Source organism: Odocoileus virginianus, chromosome 18, assembly GCF_023699985.2.
Source record: "Odocoileus virginianus isolate 20LAN1187 ecotype Illinois chromosome 18, Ovbor_1.2, whole genome shotgun sequence".
NCBI lineage: Eukaryota > Metazoa > Chordata > Mammalia > Artiodactyla > Cervidae > Odocoileus > Odocoileus virginianus.
In genome coordinates this window covers 38,135,079-38,156,024 of record NC_069691.1, presented here as the reverse complement: position 1 = coordinate 38,156,024, position 20,946 = coordinate 38,135,079, and the positions used below count along the sequence as shown (strand labels likewise).

Below are 20,946 nucleotides of genomic sequence, written 5' to 3'. Positions count from 1 at the left end.
CTGGGATTGCTGGGTCATATGGTGGTTTTATTGCTAGTTTTTTAAGGAATCTCTATACCATCTCCCATAGTGGCTGTATCAATTTACATTTCCACTGTCAATGCAAGTCGGTTCTCTTTTCTCCGTACGTGCTCCAGCATTTATTGTTTGTAGACTTTTTGAAGATGGCCATTTTGATGGGTGTGAGGTGGTATCTCATTGTAGTTTTGATTTGCATTTCTCTAACAATGAGCAATGTTGAGCCTCTTTTCATGTGTTTGTTAGCCGTTGGCGTGTTTTCTTTACAGAAATATCTGTTTAGGTCTTTTCCCTACTTTTTGATTGGGTTGTTTATTTTTCTGGTATTGAGTTGTATGAGCTGCTTGTATATTTTGGAAATTGGTTCTTTGACAGTTGTTTCCTTTGCTATTATTTTCTCCCATTCTGAGGGCTGTCTTTTCACCTGTTTGTAGTTTCCTTTGCCATGCAAAATCTTTTAAGTTTTATTAGGTCCCACTTGTTTGTTTTTATTTCCATTACTCTAGGAGGTGGGTCATAGAGGATCTTGCTTTGATTTATGTCATTGAGTGTTCTGCCTGTGTTTTCCTCGAAGAGTTTTATAGTTTCTGGTCTTACATTTAGGTCTTTAATCCATTTTGAGTTTATCTTTGTGTATGGCTTTAGGAAGTGTTCTAATTTCATTCTTGTATATGTAGCTACCTACACAGCACATTTAAGTACAAGACCATGTTAGTTATTATTCTTGCTATTCCAAGAGGATTAAAATTAGGTTGTTAATGTCTGTTAATACCCTAGTGAAAATGAATTTTTTTTTCATCAAGAAAGAACGTGAAATGAAGAACAGAATACTGGACAGAGAGGTTGAGATGGTGTGTTAGGGGACTTTCTCGGTGGGTCAGTGATAAACAATCTGCCTGCAATGCAGGAGATGTGGGTTCGATCCCTCAGTTTGGAAGATCCCCTGGAGGAGGGCATGGCAACCCACTCTAGTATTCTTGCCTGGAGGATCGCGTGGACAGAGGAGCCTGGCAGGTTATAGTCCATGGGTCGCAAAGAGTCAGACATGGCTGAAGCAACGGAGCGCAGCATGCATGCAGGGGGAGCTAGTCAAGTTCACGTCCTGCTGGGGGACAGAGACCATGAGACTGTGTGCAGAAGTAGGTTCTGGGGGGCATGCAGGGCGGTCAAAAGCAAGTCACGGCCCAGAAGCAGGGTCAGGTGGACTTTGCAGTGCGAGGGTGGAGTGGAAGTCACGGAATGGTGTCATGAGACCGACCTCAGTTGGTATTTTGGCTCCTAACATGTCAATATGGCTTCCTGGAGATTTAGCTTCCTCAGTTGTTAGATTTAAATTATTTTGAATTGCAGGATTACTGAGAGAACTTGCAATAATATGTACAAAGAACCTGGGGTGGGTATCCAACAACTTTAAAAGCAGATGTCTTTTTTTTTTGGCAACTTTGTTGTGGGCCTGCTTTTGTTCAGAGAACTAAAAAACATATGTAATATTAGGATTTCCAGGGTCTTTTGAATTCCTGCCTCTGATTCTAAAGATAATCTCCATCGAACCGTTGCTTCAAAGGAAGCCTCATCTCCCATTGACTCAGTAGAATGAAAGGACAGGTAAAGAATCTGACCCAGTCTTTGGCAGACATGAAATAGGATAATGAATGTAATATATAGGGCTTCCCAAGTGGTGCTAATGGTAAAGGACCTCCCTGCAAATGCAGGAGGCAAAAGAGATGTGGGTTTGATCCCTGGGTAGGAAAGATCACCTGGAGGAGGGCACGGCAACCCACTCTGGTATTCTTGCATGGAGAATCCTTAGACAGAGGGTCCTGGCGGGCTACAGTCCATGGGGTGGCAAAGAGTCAGATATGACTGAAGCGACTTAGCACAGCACAGCATACATATGTAATACATAATGATGATGGCATTTATTGGATGCCTGCTCTGTGCCTAGAAACAAGTTAATTAGTTGATATGCATTATTTTCATTTAAGCCTCATAATAGTCCTAGCCCTGGAGGGGGACAGACACAGAGAGGTTTGCTAAATTGTCCAAGGTCACATCACACAGACTGTAAATGGCAGAAGTAGAATTTAAAACTGGGCAGCCTTTACTCTATAGCTGCCTCTGTAAACTGTGTTTGGTAAGAAAGGCATTTTAGCCAAAGAGAACTACCCTTTGCTTTGTTAGGAATCTGGCTGAACTGCTCGAGTCAGCAAACTTTTTGCCAGGAAAAGCTGCTCGGTGGATGTCAGGAAGAAAATGAGGTTATAGATCTTTTCCTGTCTGGAGTGTGTATTTATTGTACAGTAGGATGTAATCTAAATTATTCACATTTTATATTTTATGGAAATTTTAGCTTCTGTAAATCTGAGATTTCAGAACTAGAATTATGTGTAATAAAGTTCTTATAAAATCCATTTAAAAGATTAATGATAGATGTATTTGTAGAAAATTAAATCTGGGTATTTTATTTTCTCCAGTTTCCTGGATCTTCCAATTTCATTTGCAGAGACTGTCTCTGTGACAGAATCTTCTCTTTATGCCTCTTGGGCAAAGCCAAGTGCAAGGCTGGTCCTGTGAGTGTAGAACTTTCTCTTGGGCAGAAGAGATCAGTGAGTTTTTGGAATAGCTTTCTTCTAAGACTTCATAAATTCTCCTTTGCAGACTGGGAATCAGAAATATTCCACAGTGAAATCCAGTCTCCAGCCCTTATTAACTGAGTGAATTGATGGAGATCATAATACTATTAATATTTCTGAGCCTTTGTTGTTTCCTCAGCTGCAAAATGAGGATAATGTATCTTATTTCATAGGTGGTCATTAGAATTAAATAAATAACAACTGAATGGAAATGGAAAAGGTGGGTCTTGAAATATAAACAAGTCAATATGCAGAGAAACAAACACCACCACCATCATGGCAACTGGGGCTTCCCAGGTGGTACAGTGGTGAATCTGCCTGCTACTGTAGGAGACGCAAGAGACTTGGATTCAGTCCCTGGGTGAGGAAGATCCCCTGGAGGAGGAAATGACAATAGATTACAATATTCTTGCTGGGAAAATCCCATGGACTGAGGAGCCTGGTGGGCTACAATCCATGGGGTCACAAAGAGTTGGACCCAACTGAGCAAGTGAGCACATGCTAGCACATGGTGCAGTCTCATTATTGGTTGATGGGTTTGACATGTGGAGAGTTTGCCATATAGAACAGCTTCTTCTGCCTAATTTAATCAGTCCGTTCACTGAAAGTAAAGTTCAGTTGCTAAGATGTGTTCAGCTCTTTTGACTCCATGGACTGTAGCATGCCAGGCTTCCCTGTCCTTCACTATCTCCCAGAGTTGACTCAAACTCGTGTCCATTGAGTCAGTGATACCATCCAACCATCTCATCCTCTGTCATTGCCTTTTCCCCCTGCCTTCAATCTTTCCCAGCATCAGGGTCTTTTCAGCTATTCACATCAGATGGCCAAAGTCTTGGAGCTTCAGCTTCAGCATCAGTCCTTCCAGTGGATATTCAGGGTTGATTTCATTTTGGATTGCCTGGTTTGATCTCCTTGCAGTCCAAGGGACTCTCAAGAGTCTTCTCCAGCACCATAGTTCAAAAGCATCAATTCTTCAGCACAAAGCAAAGGGAATATTTGATCATTCATTCATTTAATCTCAATTAGCATTAATTAGATTGTTCCTTTGCATTAGGCTGTGGGTTAAGTTCTGAAGATCCTCAGATGAGTAATGCATGGATGCCTTGAAGTTTCTTGAAGCCACATGATAGCTCTGGTGGGAATGAGGCTCTAGAGTGACTTTTTCAGTTTGAATTGGTTATCTCTATTTCTGATAAATGGAAACCTGTCAAAGTTTAAAAGAGAATATATGTTCTTTCAGTACACATTTGCTACTGTGAAAAAATCACTTAGAAGTATGTAATTATTCTTTAAAAGAGTTTTGATTGCTCATCAATTGAGTGCAGGTGAGTTGAAAGATTCAGGCAAAGTGAGGCAGGAAAAAAATGATGAAAAAAAAGGTCAGTGAAGAGGCAGTCTGGTGCTGAGGATGGAACATGAGCTTTGGAGTCAGACAGACCTAGATTCAAATCCTGGCTTTGCCCTGTATCAAGGAAATATCTTTGAGTAAGTTATTTTCCTTCCTAGAGATTTCCCACCCCCATCTGTTAAATGGTGACGGTAGTACATGATTTGCAAGATTATTGTGACAATTAAATGAGATAACGTATCTGAAAGACATATGAGCCTTATTTTAAGATGCATAGGCTATGATGGTCTGTGATATGCAAAGATCATCACTATGTTATTAAACAGAATACTCCTATGTTATCAGCTCACACCACCTCCATCTGTTGAAAAACTCATCATCCTCATTTTTCTGGTTAGCTGGGTTAACATGGTCTCCTCTGTATCCACAGTGGCTGTTTTCTATCCCATGCCTTATGGGTTTTCTCGCCGGCTATCTGAATTGTAGCCTTGAATCTACTGGTTTCACTGTTTCAGCTGAATTGCAAGTTCCAAGGGACATTGCCCATGTCCATCATCACTGAGCACAATGTCTGGCACATGGTAGGTAGTTGATGAGTGTGGGATGAATGGAGAACAATTTATAAAGGAGATCACAGCCAGCAGGCAGGAATCTTCTCGTGAGTCCCCTCCCCTCTCTATTTACCTTCCCTACCCCCACACCACAAAAGCCATTTGTGCCTTTTGTTTCATTGTGGTGGACCAGGCTTCCCTCCTGCAGCGGAGACTCATGCCTTTTCTTGTGCTCAAGATCACACCCATCCTTCTCAAGAACCGCACTCCTATCTGTTAATTTCCATTTTTCCCTCCTCCTTCTCTCCTGTATTTTTAACTTCTTTATGCCCATCACAGTGAAAAGATCATAGTCTTATGCATGGAAGATGCTCAACAAATGTCTGCACAAGAAATGAAAACAAGCATTTAGTTTAAGGAAGGATTTGCTGAAGGATTCCCTTCAACTGTGTGTTCCTTTGGTGCAGTGATTTTCAAAATTCCCAGATGTAAAGTCCTTTGCTCAAATGTACTTTTACCTGAAGATTCTATTTGTAACATGTGAAAAACCCACTGTTTTAGTTGGCAGAGAGAATGCAGGCAGAGAGAACGCAGGCCTGAGGCTTTGCAGTGTCACTCTCTGCCTTTCCCCACTTTGGTGATGGAGGTTTCATGCAGTGTATTGGGCATACAGTGGGCACACTAAAGGGGCTTCCCAGGTGATGCTGGTGGTAAAGAACCCCCCTGCTAACGCAGGAGATGTAAGAGACAGGATTCGATCCCTGGGCCAGGAAGAGCCCCTAGAGGGAAGCATGGCAGCTCACTCCAGTGTTCTCGCCTGGAGAATCCCATGGACAGAGGAGCCTGGTGGGCCTGGTGGGCTACAGTCCATGGAGTCGCCAAGAGTCAGACGTGACCGAAGCGACTTTGCACACACACACAGGCACATTAAAAATGAGATTTACTTAGAGAAATTATTGGCCACAACTTTTGAAGCTTACGTCACTTGCATTTAGATAGCTTGATTATCATGGCTGTTTCTCATTTCTAAAACTTGTTTACAGTGTTGACATTTACTGCCATTAGTGGGTAGCTTTTCTATTCAGGTCAGCTTCAATAGGAGGAATACAACAATCAAACACAAAGTGGTGTCTGAACTCTCCTCTTACTTGAGAAGGGTTGGCAGGGCAACCGGATGGAGCTGTTCTCATCCAGTCTGAGTATAGTAAAGAATGATAAATACATTGTCATACATGAGAAAGAAGAGCCGCTTCCATTAATCTGGTGCCTTTGATGATGAAGGAACACAGAAACGTTGTTTCCTCAATCCTCAAAGATGTTTTATTAAGACACAAAGCCTCATCAAACCTGCTTTTCTTTGCTTCCCTGTTAAAGCACCAGTGGCTGCATAGGATGAATTCGGATGATGTTATTTGCTGGTTGCTAGGTTTTTTCCCCTCCCGTTGTTCTCACTTATTCTCTCGCTTTTGCTCCTGCTGCATTTCCTTTGTTGGGATGCCTGATGAATATTTGTAATCCTTGTGTCAGATTTACATGAGCCTGGGTTACCTTTAGAGCATCACAGCCATAGAAGCCAACAGAAATTCATATAATTCCCTCCGAGAAAGCTGAGGAAACTTATTTGCTGGACACTTGAGTGTCTGTCCCCTGCTCACCCCCATTGATGGTGGGTTAGCTACTGTGAATCAAAGGAGTTAATTTACTTAAAGTAAAACAAACCTCTTCCAATGCCCACAGCTTCTTTCAAAATTTACCGGTTTTATCCAGCCTCCAGCCTCACCCTTCACATCTCCCTGCCTCCAAAGGAAACCCTGTTGCTCCTGCTGTAGAAGGGAAGAAAAACAGACAAGAGTGAATGCTTAAAACGTCCACCAGTCTCAAGTCCAGATTTGTTTTGATCTTAAACTTTTACCTTTATTTTTTCCACTTCTTTTCAGAAAAGAAAGGTCTTACTTCATTATCTTGATTCTCTCTCTTCCTGTGACCTTTTGCACCCCTCATCTACCAGTTATTCTTTTTGACACTTCAATTTGCAATCTCTTCTCGGGCTTGATCTCCTTCTCTATCAAACCCTAAACTGAAAATGTGTGTGTGCTGGCTTTACCATCTCAAAATACTAGAAAATTTCTTCCTTTAATGCCAAACTTCTCCAAAGAAATATCTCCCTATATTGACTCCTTTGTCCCAGTTGCTAATCCCCTAGATGTGGCTTCCGACCCCACTGTTATGCACAAGCTTTCTCTACTAAAGGTCACGGGTTGCCTATTTATTGTCATGTCTGTTCTTTCCTTCTTAGCCTTAAAGTTATACAATCTCTATAGTATTTGGCTCTTTTAACCACTCTTCTTTCTTTCTTTAAATTAATTTTTATTGGCCATTAGTTGATTTACAATGTTATGTCAGTTTCTGCTGTTACACATATACGTATATCTTTAGATTCTTTGCTCACGTAGGCCACGACAGAGTATGGAGTAGAGTTCCCTGTGCTGCATAGTAGGTCCTTATTAGTTATTTTACGTATAGTAGTTTGTATATGTCGTTCCCAATCTTTCAATTTTTTTTTCATTTATTTTTATTAGTTGCAGGCTAATTACTTTATAATATTGTAATGGTTTTTGTCATACATTGACATGAATCAGCCATGGATTTACATGTATTCCCCCTCCCGATCCCCCTCCCACCTCCTTCTCCACCCAATCCCTCTGGGTCTTCCCAGTGCACCAGGCCCGAGCACTTGTCTCATGCATCCAAAATCTGTTTCACTATAGATAATATACATGTTTCGATGCTGTTCTCTTGAAACATCCCACCCTCGCCTTCTCCCACAGAGTCCAAAAGTCTGTTCTGTACATCTGTGTCTCTTTTTCTGTTTTGCATATAGGGTTATCATTACCATCTTTCTAAATTCCATATGTATGTGTTAGTATACTGTAATGGTCTTTATCTTTCTGGCTTATTTCACTCTGTATAATGGGCTCCAGTTTCATCCATCTCATTAGAACTGATTCAAATGAATTCTTTTTAATGGTTGAGTAATATTCCATGGTGTATATGTACCACAGCTTCCTTATCCATTCATCTGCTGATGGGCATCTAGGTTGCTTCCATGTCCTGGCTATTATAAACAGTGCTGTGATGAATATTGGGGTGCACGTGTCTCTTTCAGATCTGGTTTCCTCGGTGTGTATGCCCAGAAGTGGGATTGCTGGGTCATATGGCAGTTCTATTTCCAGCTTTTTAAGAAATCTCCACACTGTTCTCCATAGCGGCTGTACTAGTTTGCATTCCCACCAACAGTGTAAGAGGGTTCCCTTTTCTCCACACCCTCTCCAGCATTTATTGCTTGTATACTTTTGGATAGCAGCCACCCTGACTGGCGTGTAATGGTACCTCATTGTGGTTTTGATTTGCATTTCTCTGATAATGAGTGATGTTGAGCATCTTTTCATGTGTTTTTTAGCCATCTGTATGTCTTCCTTGGAGAAACGTCTGTTTAGTTCTTTGGCCCATTTTTTGATTGGGTCATTTATTTTTCTGGAGTTGAGCTGCAAGAGTTGCTTGTATATTTTTGAGATTAATCCTTTGTCTGTTGCTTCGTTTGCTATTATTTTCTCCCAATCTGAGGGCTGTCTTTTCACCTTGCTTATAGTTTCCTTTGTTGTGCAAAAGCTTTTAAGTTTCATTAGGTCCCATTTGTTTATTTTTGCTTTTGTTTCTAATATTCTGGGATGTGGGTCATAGAGGATCCTGCTGTGATTTATGTTGGAGAGTGTTTTGCCTATGTTCTCCTCTAGGAGTTTTATAGTTTCTGGTTTTACGTTTAGATCTTTAATCCATTTTGAGTTTATTTTTGTGTATGTTTATTTTTTGTATGTTAGAAAGTGTTCCAATCTTTCAATTTATCCTTTCTCCCACTTTCCCCCCACGGGCTTCCCAGGTGGCACTAGTGGTAAAGAACCCACCTGCCAATGCAGGAGACGTAAGAGACGTAAGTTCTATCTTGGACTGGGGGGATGTCCTGGAGAAGGCCATGGGAACCCACTCCAGTATTCTCATCTGGAGAATCCCATGGACAGAGGAGCCCAGTGGGCTACAGTCCATAGTGTCAGAAAGAGTCAAACACAAAACTCAGAGACTTAGTATGCACCACCTTTCCCTCATACGTTTGTTTCCTATGTCTTCTTTATCTTTCTAAAAACAATTTCTCCTCTAAATACTGTATAGCTACATTGATCAGGGGCCTGCAAGGGGCTTACCCTCTTGCAGTAGGTAACTAATCAAGTAGGGTAACTAATGATAGTTAATGTGAGACTGTTTACAAAGGTGTGAGCAGGGTTAAGAGAATAACAATAAAGGGTGGTGACATTCCCTGGGGCTACCACATCCTTAAACCATTACTGGAATGGAAAAGTAGGAAGTCAAGAGATACCTGGAGTAACAGGCAAATTCGACTTTGGGGTACAAAGTGAAGCAGGGCAAAGGCTAAGAGAGTTTTGCCAAGAGAACCCACTGGTCATAGCAAACACCCTCTTCCAACAACAGAAGAGAAGACTCTGCATGTGGACATCACTAGATGGTCAATACCGAAATCAGACTGATTATATTCTTTGCAGCCAAAGTTGGAGAAGCTCTATATAGTCAGCAAAAAACACTGGGAGCCAACTGCGGCTCAGATCATGAACTCCTTATTGCCAAATTCAAAATTAAATTGAAGAAAGTAGGGAAAACCACCAGACCATTCAGGTATGACCTAAATTAAATCCCTTATGATTATACAGTGGAAGTGACAAATAGATTCAAGGGATTAGATCTGGTAGAGTGCCTGAAGAACTATGGATGGAGGTTCATGATATTGTACAGGAGGCAGTCATCAAGACCATCCCCAAGAAAAAGAAATGCAAAAAGGCAAAATGGTTGTTTGAGGAGGCCTTACAAATAGCTGAGAAAAGAAGAGAAGTAAAAGGCAAAGGAGAAAAGGAAAGATATACCCATTTGAATGCAGAGTTCCAAAGAATAGCAGGGAGAGATAAGAAAGCCTTCATCAGTGATCAATGCAAAGAAATAGAGGAAAACAATAGAATGAGAAAGACTAGAGATCTCTTCAAGAAAATGAGAGATACCAAGGAAACATTTCATGCAAAGATGTGCACAATATAGGATAGAAATGGTATGTCCCTAACAGAAGCAGAAGATATTAAGAAGTGGTGGCAAGAATACACAGAAGAACCATACAAGAAAGATCTTCATGACCCAGATAACCATAATGGTGTGATCACTCACCTAGAGCCAGACATCCTGGAATGCGAAGTCAAGTGGGCCTTCGAAAGCATCACTACGAACAAAGCTGGTAGAGGTGACGGAATTCCAGTTGAGCTATTTCAAATCCTAAAAGATGATGCTATGAAAAGGCTGCACTCAATATGCTAGCAAATTTGGAAGACTCAGCAGTGGCCATAGGACTGGAAAAGGTCAGTTTTCATTCCAATCCCAAAGAAAGGCAATGCCAAAGAATGTTCAAACTACTGCCCAACTGCTCTCATCTCACATGCTAGCAAAGTAATGCTCAACATTCTCCTAGCCAGGCTTCAACAGTACGTGAACTGAGAACTTCCAGATGTCCAAACTGGATTTAGAAAAGGCAGAGGAACCAGAGATCAAATTGCCAACATCCGCTGGATCATCGAAAAAACAAGGAAATTCCAGAAAAACATCTACTTCTGCTTTATTTACTATGCCAAAGCCTTTGACTGTGTGGATCACAACAAACTGGAAAATTCTTAAAGAGATGGGAATACCGGACCACCTGACCTGCCTCCTGAGAAATCTGTATGCAGGTCAAGAAACAACAGTTGGAACTGGACATGGGCCAACAGACTGGTTCCAAATCAGGAAAAGAATATGTCAAGGCTGTATATTGTCACCCTGCTTATTTAACTTCTATGCAGAGTGCATCATGTGAAATGCCCAGCTGGAAGAAGCACAAGCTGGAATCAAGATTGCCAGGAGAAATATCAATAACCTCAGAAACGCAGATGACACAACCCTTATGGCGGAAAGTGAAGAAGAACTGAAGAGTCTCTTGTTGAAAGTGAAAGAGGAGAGTGAAAAAATTGACTTAAACCTCAATATTCAGAAAACTAAGATCATGACATCCAGTCCAATCACTTCATGGCAAATAGATGGGGAAACAATGGAAACAGTGACAGACTTTATTTTGGGGGCTCCAAAGTCACTGCAGATGGTGACTGCAGCTGTGAAATTAAAAGATGCTTGCTCCTTGGAAGGAAAGCTATGATCAACCTAGACAATATATTAAACGGCAGAGACATTATTTTGCCAACAAAATTCCATCTAGTCAAAGCTATGGTTTTTTCAGTAGCCATGTATGGATGTGAGAGTTGAACTATAAAGGAAGCTGAGTGCTGAAGAATTGATGCTTTTGAACTGTGGTGTTGGAGAAGACCCTTGAGAGTCCCTTGGACTGCAAGGAGATCCATCCAGTCCATCCTAAAGGAAATCAGTCCTGAATATTCATTGGAAGGATTGATGCAGAAACTGAAACTCCAGTACTTTGGCCACCTGATGCTAATAACTGAGTCATTGGAAAAGACCCCGATGCTGGGCAAGATTGAAGGCGGGAGGTGAAGGGGCTGACAAAGATGAGATGGTTGGACTGCATCACTGACTCAATGGACATGAGTTTGAGTAGGCTTTGGGAGTTGGTGATGGACAGGGAAGCCTGGCGTGGTGCAGTCCGTGTGGTCGCAAAGAGTTGGACACAACTGAGCGACTGAACTGAACTTCCACACCCAGGGAACTCTCTTCGAAGTTGAGTAGGTGACAGGAGTTATGTTGTGTTGGAGTTCCTTTGGCAAAGGAACATGGCCACCCTTGGCTCCCTGGAAGGGAAAGATCTGGGAGAGTATATCTCTGCTCCCCTCATCTGCTATCTGTGGTCATGGCCAGGCTCCGTGGGAAGCTAGAGGGGTGGTGTGGGCTTGCTGTAGTCCCGAAGCACCAGCTTCCGCAGGGCACAGAACACATCAGGGAAGCAGGGTAACTGGCGTGACACATTCAGCGGTGTAAACATGGATGCATATTTACAAAATAAGTGCAGAATATACGGATAACCACACACCTGCCCCACACCCTTTCTCTTACCCTCAGAGTGAAAGCTGGCTTCAGGTGTCTGCTTACCTGGATTTCCTCTTTCACTTAACCACTGGCCCCTGAGAATTTCTTAATTGTCTGCTAGCTCCTTGATATATATTATTTATATTTTGCCCAGCATTCCTTGCTCTTTTCAGTAGAAGAGTTCCTCGGTGTGTCTCATCTGAGAATCTGCTAGATACGGAAGCTCCTTATTCCCTTTCAGACTGCTTTTATCCTTGGCTTCTTACTGTGGCAGGGTGGAATTTTCACCTCACTGCTTATTGCACTTTTTATTCTCACAGGTAGAAGAAGTCAACTTTGGCTTTTGGTAAGACAGAGTTAATAGAAAGAGATTTTCGTAAATGTGTAACATATCAAAATTACGCTTATGCTTTGTCCCAATACTCAATGTGAGCAGGAGAAAGGTTACTTTGTCTTCAGACTTCTTCACTCTCCTGAGTTTCCATCTGGGCTTTCAGTTACCTAATGGGCAGTGTTACGTAATTAGAATGCTCCAAACTAAACTCTTCTCTCCATCCAATTCTGCTCCTTGTCCTGCTTCTTTGTGTAGGGCTAGCACTGTCCAGTCAGTCATTAAACTAGACACCTGTGTTAGTAATGGGACTCCTTTTTCATGTACTGGTTATTTCCTGGAGCTTCTGAAGAGTAAATTGCCATTTTTAAGATGCAGCATGGCATGTTTCTTCTTTTCTGCTTGGCTGGACGTGGGCACATTGAAGGTAGCTCATTGTAGAGGCTGTTGGGGGTCTCAGAAGTCAAGTTAGACCTTATGGACTTAAAGGTCCTCCCACCTATTTAAAAATTGTTTTTATTGTGCTTCCCACTCAGTTCTGGCACAGCCAATTTATTTGGTCCATAGTCAGTTTCCTAGCATGTGCAGAGGAATGGGGTTATCTAAGACAGAAGTCTGGGTGTATGTATTCACAGTAATGTTATGACACTGTGCTCATTTCATAGTCATGCTTTTTCTGTGAACTCTGTATAAGTCACCTCCCATTCTCTTCCAGCCTTGTTCTCACCAGTGATGGCATCTCAGACTGTGAAATGAAGCATGCTTTCTTCACCTGTGTAGCCTTATTTTGTCTGTTTGCATTAATTGATTTTCCTGATATTTTAACATCTTAGTTTTCCTTTATTTTCTTTTATCCCTCACCCTCGTCCCACATCCAGCTAGAAATCAGTTCCTGTCAGTTCTTTCCCCTAAGCATGCCTCCGATTATATCTCCTTTTCACTTCTGCCCCAACTCTATTACACAGGCTCTCATGACTTTCTCCGGCAGACTCCCAGTGGTGCATGCTGCATTGACAGCAATCATTTCAGCCTGTGAATCAGACCACAGTGGAGGTCTGTGTAAGAACGTGGGGTAGACCTATAAGTGGGGTAGATGGTACCTCCTCCTCCCACAACTGCCATCTAATGTTGGCATCTGTACTCTTGGAGAGAGCTACTGGGAACATCTCAATTTACCCAAGTGATCTCTAAGTCCATTGGAATTCCTGGGTTACCTTGTAGTTTTCACGGGCCTGCACATACATGGCCTAGTATTGGAGGACCTCATTGTTGTTTAGTTGCTAAGTTGTATCCGACTCTTTTGGGACCCCATGGACTGTTGCCTGGCAGGCTCCTCTGTCCATGGGATTCTGCAGGCAAGAATACTAGAGTGGGTTGCCATCTCCTTCTCCAGGGGAATCTTCCTGACCCAGGGATCAAACCCACGTCTCCTGCATTGGCAAGTGGATTCTTTAGCACTGAGCCACGAGGGAAGCCAGGTCCTCGTTACTCCTCAAATCGTTACCGTGGCATTGAGTTGCAGTTTTAACCAATCAGATTATAGCTGTATTTCTGTAAGAGCCAATACACAGAGGAATGAGTCCTGAGGAGGAACATTCCTCCTCCTTTATGCAGAGACACCTCCCTTTATGCCAGACATTTTTCTTCCCTCCACTACAGAGTCAGAGTCATATTTAGATTTATTACTACTGATCTATTTCACTTCAAAGCCAGTAAACCTGTGGTGTCTTTACTTCTGTTTTTTTTTTTTTCCACAAAGGTAAAGCAAACTGGGGCTTCCCAGGGAGCACAGTTGTAAAGAATCTGCCTGCCAGTGCAGGAGATGCAGGAGACACAAGGTAGATCCCTGAGTAGGGAAGATCCCCTGGAGTAGGAAATGGCTACCCACTCCAGTAGCCTTGCCTGGGAAATCCCATGGACAGAGGAGTTTGGCAGGCTACAGACCACGGGGTCACAGAGTCGGACACGACTGAGCACCACCCGAGAGAATGGAAGGATAACTCCTGGAAAGCTTGCAGAGAACCCCTTCCCTTAGCCAGCCTTGAGCCGAACTACTCCCACTCCTGAATCTGGAAGCTGAGGATTGTTGTTTCAAACCCAGTAAACCTTGGAGTCATTTCTTTTCTTGTTATTCCAAATCTCCTTCAAATTTTCCTTCTCAGAAATGCTTCATTGTCTCATATTTCTAACTCAGTTTCATCCTCAAATCAAAGGCTTCCTGTCAGCATCCCCTAACTTCTCTCTTTCTCAAACAGCTCTGATCTCATTGAGGCTTATTTCATCCCCAGAACAACTCCAGGTTGAAGACAGGATGCCAGTATTAGCTTTGTGTAAGAAGACAGCAAAAGTGAAAGCAGTGTCTGTGTGCCCAAGGTTAAAGAGAGGTCTAAATGAATTTTAAATATTTTGACCAAGAGGGAGTGGAAAAGCTGTCCATACATTTAAAAATAAATTAATTTAAAAAAAAAGCAGCTGTAGTTTCCAAATCAAGTTAATAGAAAAAAATTTAAATGCCATGATTATGTTCTTCTAAAACAACCAAGCAAATCTGTGAATTTAGATAAACACGCCCAGGTCTCCTAATGCCTTTGTTAGTCTTCTGTGCTTTACGCCACTTGTTTTTCCTTTGTAAACCCAAATTGTCAATCTGATCATGTCTTTAAAACATCAGATATACTTTAAGTTAAAAAAAAAGCTCACAAAAATTTTACTTTCGAATTCCAAGCCAGGGTGAAATTTAATTGCAGTTATAAACCCTCTGAGCAAGGGTTTATCTGGAATTGCCAACATAACCCCAAGTTCAGCAATGCAAATGACACTGCTATAATAAAAGAAATAAAAAAGCTTTCAATATGTTGTCTAAGAACTTGAGCACATTGAAAGTGATTTATAAGCAGGCAGACTAAACATTTAAATGCCTTTCCTAGCAATGGTATATTTTTCAATACAGCAAGCGCTCTCATATATGATTCTGTATTCCGCGACAGCGCTGCTTCTGACAATATAAGTCCTTTCTGATAGGGTAACATTTCCAATCCAAGATTAAAATCTTGGAAACTTGTCAACAGAAAAGGATGATAATATGAGTGAAACTGCAGCTATCAAAGAAAAATGCCTCGCAAGTAATTTCTGTAATGGTCAACTTCTAGTAATTTTCCCTTCCCCTTTTACTCTTAAGTAAAGGGGTTGGCCTGAAGGTCATTTTAATATTTTGGATAAGTACAGTTACAAACCAGAAATTCATGAACACAGGGAAAAGTGAGTCATTTAATACCACAAAAATCAACTTTTTACATTGCCTTTCTTATTTCCATTTCTAATGCAGACCATAGGGAATATTTTTCTTCTGATGAATAGGGGTTTAAGCAATGAGTTGACAATAAACCCTTGAACTTCATGAGGCACTAAAAATTAGAGGATCAGAGAGTCTTAAGTTTTCTTGAGTATATTTCCATAATTTTTTTCTGTTACTTTATTTAATCTTTCACTACTCCAGAGACTAGAACTGAGTGACCTACTAGGTCTTTTCCATTTTTTTCTCATAATTCTCTTTTTCTGTTTAGGATGTGGGTGATCTCTTTAATCTCTGGTGTGCCCTTGGCTATACCACAGGTAAATTGGGGTGATTCTCAGTTTTACTAGCTACACAGGATGGAGTATTATGGGCCAAAGAGTATGTCTGAAAAAGTTCAAAACATTTATACACTTTTATTACTGTGATATTTCTAAATTATTTTATTCCCATCACACACTATGGTAGCTAAAGTGAATTTCAAAGTCTAATTTCTTATTTTTCCTTTGGTTGGATATATCTTGCCTTTATAATATTCTTTTCTTCCCTGAATACTCAGCATTTTCCTTATCATGGTTCTGAGTATTTCAAATCACGAATACACACACATACACAAACATTCTGTTTCTTCCTCAAAACTTATGTTTTCATTTATTTGATGATAAATCAAGTATAATTCAACACTTAATTATTAACTATCTACTAGTCTTCGTCATTCAGGTCCTGTGCTGTCCCTGGGGGATGCACTACTAAATTAGATGTGCACTTGTTTCAGGTAGCTCAAGGTCTGATAAAGGAGCTAGATGTGTTTGTTAGTCATCGGATTTCAGAGTAATGGTTCTAGGGGAGGGATAAACAGACAGCCTCATGAAGGACCAACGTACTCAGTGTCAGGGGTCAGAGAAGTCTCCCTACAGCAGTGCTTTTCAAAGTGTGGTCCTTGAATTATAGCATCATATTACCTGGGAGCTTATCAGAAACACAAACTCTGAGGCTCCATCCCAGATGTACTAAATCAAAAACTCTAGGGATGGTCTTTTGTCTGTTTTGCAGTAAGCCCCCTGGATGGTTCTGATACATGCTCAGGTTTAATAACCACTGCCTCAGAGTCAGTAACAACTTTGTAAGGAAAAGATGCTTTCTTTACTATCAGGCTCATTTACATAATTGATACCTGTTGATAATTAAGTCATCTAAGATCTCTTATTCTTCTCTTTGTCTCTAAACTGTATTGAAAAAGTGCAACAGCTTCCATTTTAAACAACTGTTACTTACATATTCTTTCCCTGTCCACACACAGTTAAATGGTTTAAAGGTAGAAGACAAATAATTAATTACATTAGAGTTACACAATGCAAAACATCATTAACAACAACAACCTGATTCTTCTGAAAACAAAATAGGCCCAATTGTCCAAATTAATCAAATGAGTCTTCCTAGAAATCTAGTTTGGTTTGTGAATGTGAGAACATTTGTGTCCTAGTACTCAATATTTTGAAGCACCACCATTCTGTTTCTTGGAGATGATGAAGCAGCCGAGAGTCCATTCTCATCCCTATGCAACAAGAGTAGAATTCATATCTTCTTGCCCCACACCCTCTTCTCCATGGGAGTGAAGGCAAATGGAAGAAATGAAATAAACCAGACAAGAGCTGAACTAAATTGAGTGACGTTTTAATTATATGCCTTCCTTCTGAGTTGCTGAGTTGCACTATAAAAGTGTCCCTCTTTTTATAGTTTTACATTATAAGTAAAATGATTTGTTGTTGTTCAGTTGCTAAGTTGCATCCAGCTCTTTGCGACCCCATGGACTGCAGCAGGCCAGGCTTCCCTGTCCTTCACGATGTTGCAGTTTGCTCAGACTCGTGTCCATTGAATCAATGATGCCGTCCAACCAACTCAAGTAAAATGATGGAATTTATTTTTTGATAAGACTATATACTTATCCTTGTGTACAAGAACCAACTGTATACAACTACTGGTGAATTGTTTTATAAAGAATTATTAGTGAAAGTCAGGGAAGTCTGACGTGCTGCCGTCCGGAGGGTCGCAAGAGTCGGACACAACTTAGCAACTGAACGACAACAACAGTTTGAAAATGAGATGGGCATCTTAAAAAACAAAACTCAGAAGTTGTCCATGGGCAGCGGCGGTGGCGGCAGGGCGTTGTGACGGCCGGCGCGGGCTGTCTCCGGAGCGCACTCTGCCGGCTACGCTCGCAGCCCTGGCCGACCGTCGTGCGGCGGCGCCACGTCTGTGAGTGAGACCTTCGTGGGCTGCAGGGCATCCGAGAGGAAATCTGAAAAGTTGTACAGAGTTTAGAACAAACAGCTCGAGAGATTTAAACTCTACTGAAAGGGGTCCATCAGGGTGCTGGGTTTCAGGACATTCCAAAGAGGCATTTGAAAGCTGGAGAACATTTTGGTACAGTAAAAACACATCTAATGTCTTTGAGGAGAAGGCAATGGCACCCCACTCCAGTCCTCTTGCCTGGAAAATCCCATGGGCGGAGGAGCCTGGTGGGCTGCAGTCCATGGGGTCGCGAAGAGTCAGACACGACTGAGCGACTTCACGTTCGCTTTTCACTTTCGTGCACTGGAGAAGGAAACGGCAACCCACTCCAGTGTTCTTGCCTGGAGAATCCCAGGGACGGGGGAGCCTGGTGGCTGCCGTCTATGGGGTCGCACAGAGTCGGACACGACTGGAGCGACTTGGCAGCAGCGGCAGCAACGTCTTTGAAGACCAAGTTTCCTGCGGAAGAGTGTTACAGGTTTCAGGAGCACTGGAGGGTTCTGCTGCAGTTCTTGGTCTTCTTGGCAGCGTTTGTTGTGTACTTGGAGTCTGAAACCATAGTGACCCGAGAAGCGGTTACCGAGATCCTTGGCATTGAGCCTGATCAGGAGAGGGGATCTCACTTGGATGTGGAAGATTATCTCTCGGGAGTTCTCATTCTCGCTAGTGAACTGTCGAGGTTGTCCATCAACAGCATGACCGCTGGAGACTACTCCCGGCCCAGGCACATCTCCACTTTCGTCAAACGAGCTGGATTCCGGCTTCTGCCTCCTCAGCCTCAAAAACGATTCCCCGAGGAAGTGCTACGACGGCCTGAAGTAAGATGTGAAGAAAGTGGAGGAGGTGGTCTATGATCTCTCCCTCTGTGGCTTCAACGGGGAGCTGGCAGCAGCCTGCGTGAAGAGGGGGCTCCCCCGGGCCCTGCTGACCCCAGCGGTGCCCACCAGGCCCAGTGCAGCGCCTGCCGCAGTAGTTAGAATGCCCCGTCATTTCTTAACTGGTTGCGTGGTGTTTCAGAGTTGGAACACTTTTTAGGGGGTGACAGAATAGTCTTTACAAGGATAGGTTTTTCTTTGTTGTTTTCGGTGAATTTGCTTTGTAACTCAGTATTTACTCCAGTTTTGTCAGAAAACGTACATGTCCATCTCTTGGTAAAGTTCTTTTCTTGCTTACCACCCCCCCACCAAAAGAAGTTGTCCATTGTACAATGCTAATACAAGAGTTTTTCATAATGTTTTTGTAAACATTATTTTATGTTTTTTATCTTATTTAATAATGTTATTGATAATTCAATATACTATTATAATGATTCAGATATGTCATGTCACAAATTGTTCCCTGAAATATAATTACAAATCTAATGGGTTACTAAGTTCTTTAAATATCTCTCATCATTCTTACAAATAAATCTTTGCACATACAGCAGTATAAAAGATATTCTTAATCTGTTCACTTCATTCTGATTTAAGTTCCCTCATCTTTTCTAAAAATTTTTTGTTGAAATAGCGTTGATTTACAATGCTGTGATAGTTTCAGATGTCCAGAAAGTATTTCAATTATAGATACATACACACACACACATATATATATGTATATATATATATATATATATATATTCTTCTTAATGTTACTTTCCATTATAGGCTATTATAAAATATCAAGTATAGTTCCCTGTGTTATACAGTAGGTCCTTGTTGGTTATCTGTTTTATATATAGCAGTGTGTATGTTCTAATCCCAAACACCTAATTTATGCCTCCCCCTCTTTGCCCTTGGTAACCATAAGTTTGTTCTCTGTGTCTGTAAGTCTATTTCTTTTTTTATTTTTCCTTATTTAAAACTTACAACTCTTTATTTGCAATAATTACAAATTAATAGGAAGGTGCAAAAATAGTACAGGGAGTCCCAGTTTCCCCCAGCGGTAAGATCTTACACATCGCTATAGTCCAACTTCAAAACCAACATACTGACAATGGTACAATACTGCTGACTAGACTATAGAGCTTATTTGGTTTCACCAGATTTTACATGCACTCCATTTGTGGGTTTTTTTTTTGTGTAGCTCTATATAGTTTTAGCACAGATATACATTCATGTAATCAACACCACAATCAAGAAATAGAACTGTTCCATCAGCACAAAGGAACTGCTTGTGTTGTTACCCTTTATAATCACCCATATCTCATAACCCCTCCAGTCCCTATCCCTGGTAACCATTAATCTGTTCTTCATTCTTATAATTTTTTCATTTCAAGAATTTATAATGTTATACATATGCAGTCATACAGTAGGTGACCTGTTGAGACTGACTTTTTTCATTCATCATAATACACTTGCGGTTCATCCAAGTTGTGTATATCAATATTCTGTTTCTTTACATTGCAGAGTAGTACTCATGGTGTGAATGGTTGGTTTAACTGCACACTCAACTGCAGGACATCTGGGTTGTTTCATTTGGTGCTATTACAAATAAAAGTGCTAATAACATCTGTATAGAAGTTTTTGTGCCAAAATAGGCTTTTATTTCTTTGGGATAGGTGTCCAGAGAAACAATTGCTGGGTAATAAAGAACATGTATGTTTAACTTTCGATCCCTGGGTCAGGAAGGTCCCCTGGAGAAGGGAATGGCAACCCACTCCAGTATTCCTGCCTGGGGAATCCCTATGGACAGAGGAACCTGGCAGGCTACAGTCCATGGGGTCCAAAGAATCAGACACAACTGAGCAGCCAACACTTTCACTTTCATGTTTAACTTTATTAGAAGTTTCCGAACTCTTTTTTTCAGAGTGGCTTACCATTTTATATTTCATTCAGCAAGGTATGAGATATCCAGTTCGTATGCTCAACAGCATCTACTATTGTCACTATTTTAAAAAAATTTTTGTCCACACCCCGAGGCATGTGGGATCTTAGTTCCCCAACTAGGTATCAAACCCATGCCCCCGGCATTGAAAGGCAGAGTCTCAATCACTGAACTGCCACGAAGTCCCCATTTTCACTATTATTTTCTTTAGCCATTCTGATAAGTACATAGTCATAATTCCTTGTGGTTTTAATTTGCATCCCCTGAGTACTAATAAGATTCAATATTTTCTCCTATGCTTGCTTGCTATCCACATTCCCTCTTCAGTGCTATGTCTATTCATGTCTTCTGCTCATTTTCTAATTGTATTATTTTTTCCTCTTGACTTTATATATTCTGGATTCATTGCGATAAATGGTTTGCAAGTGATTTCTCTCAATAACATCTTCCTCTTAAATTGTTTGCAGAGCAGAAGTTTTTCCTTTTGATAAAGTCCAGTATATTAACTTTTTCCTTTTAGGACTGTGCTTTTGGGGTGAAGGCCA

The 20,946-nt window shown here is 41.3% G+C and overlaps 1 pseudogene; it reads left to right on the top strand.

Annotated features, from left to right (window-relative positions):
• Positions 1 to 1,063: 1,063 nt before the first annotated feature.
• LOC110141801 (translin-like) lies at positions 1,064 to 18,634 on the top strand (annotated as a pseudogene).
• The last annotated feature ends 2,312 nt before the right edge of the window (positions 18,635 to 20,946 follow it).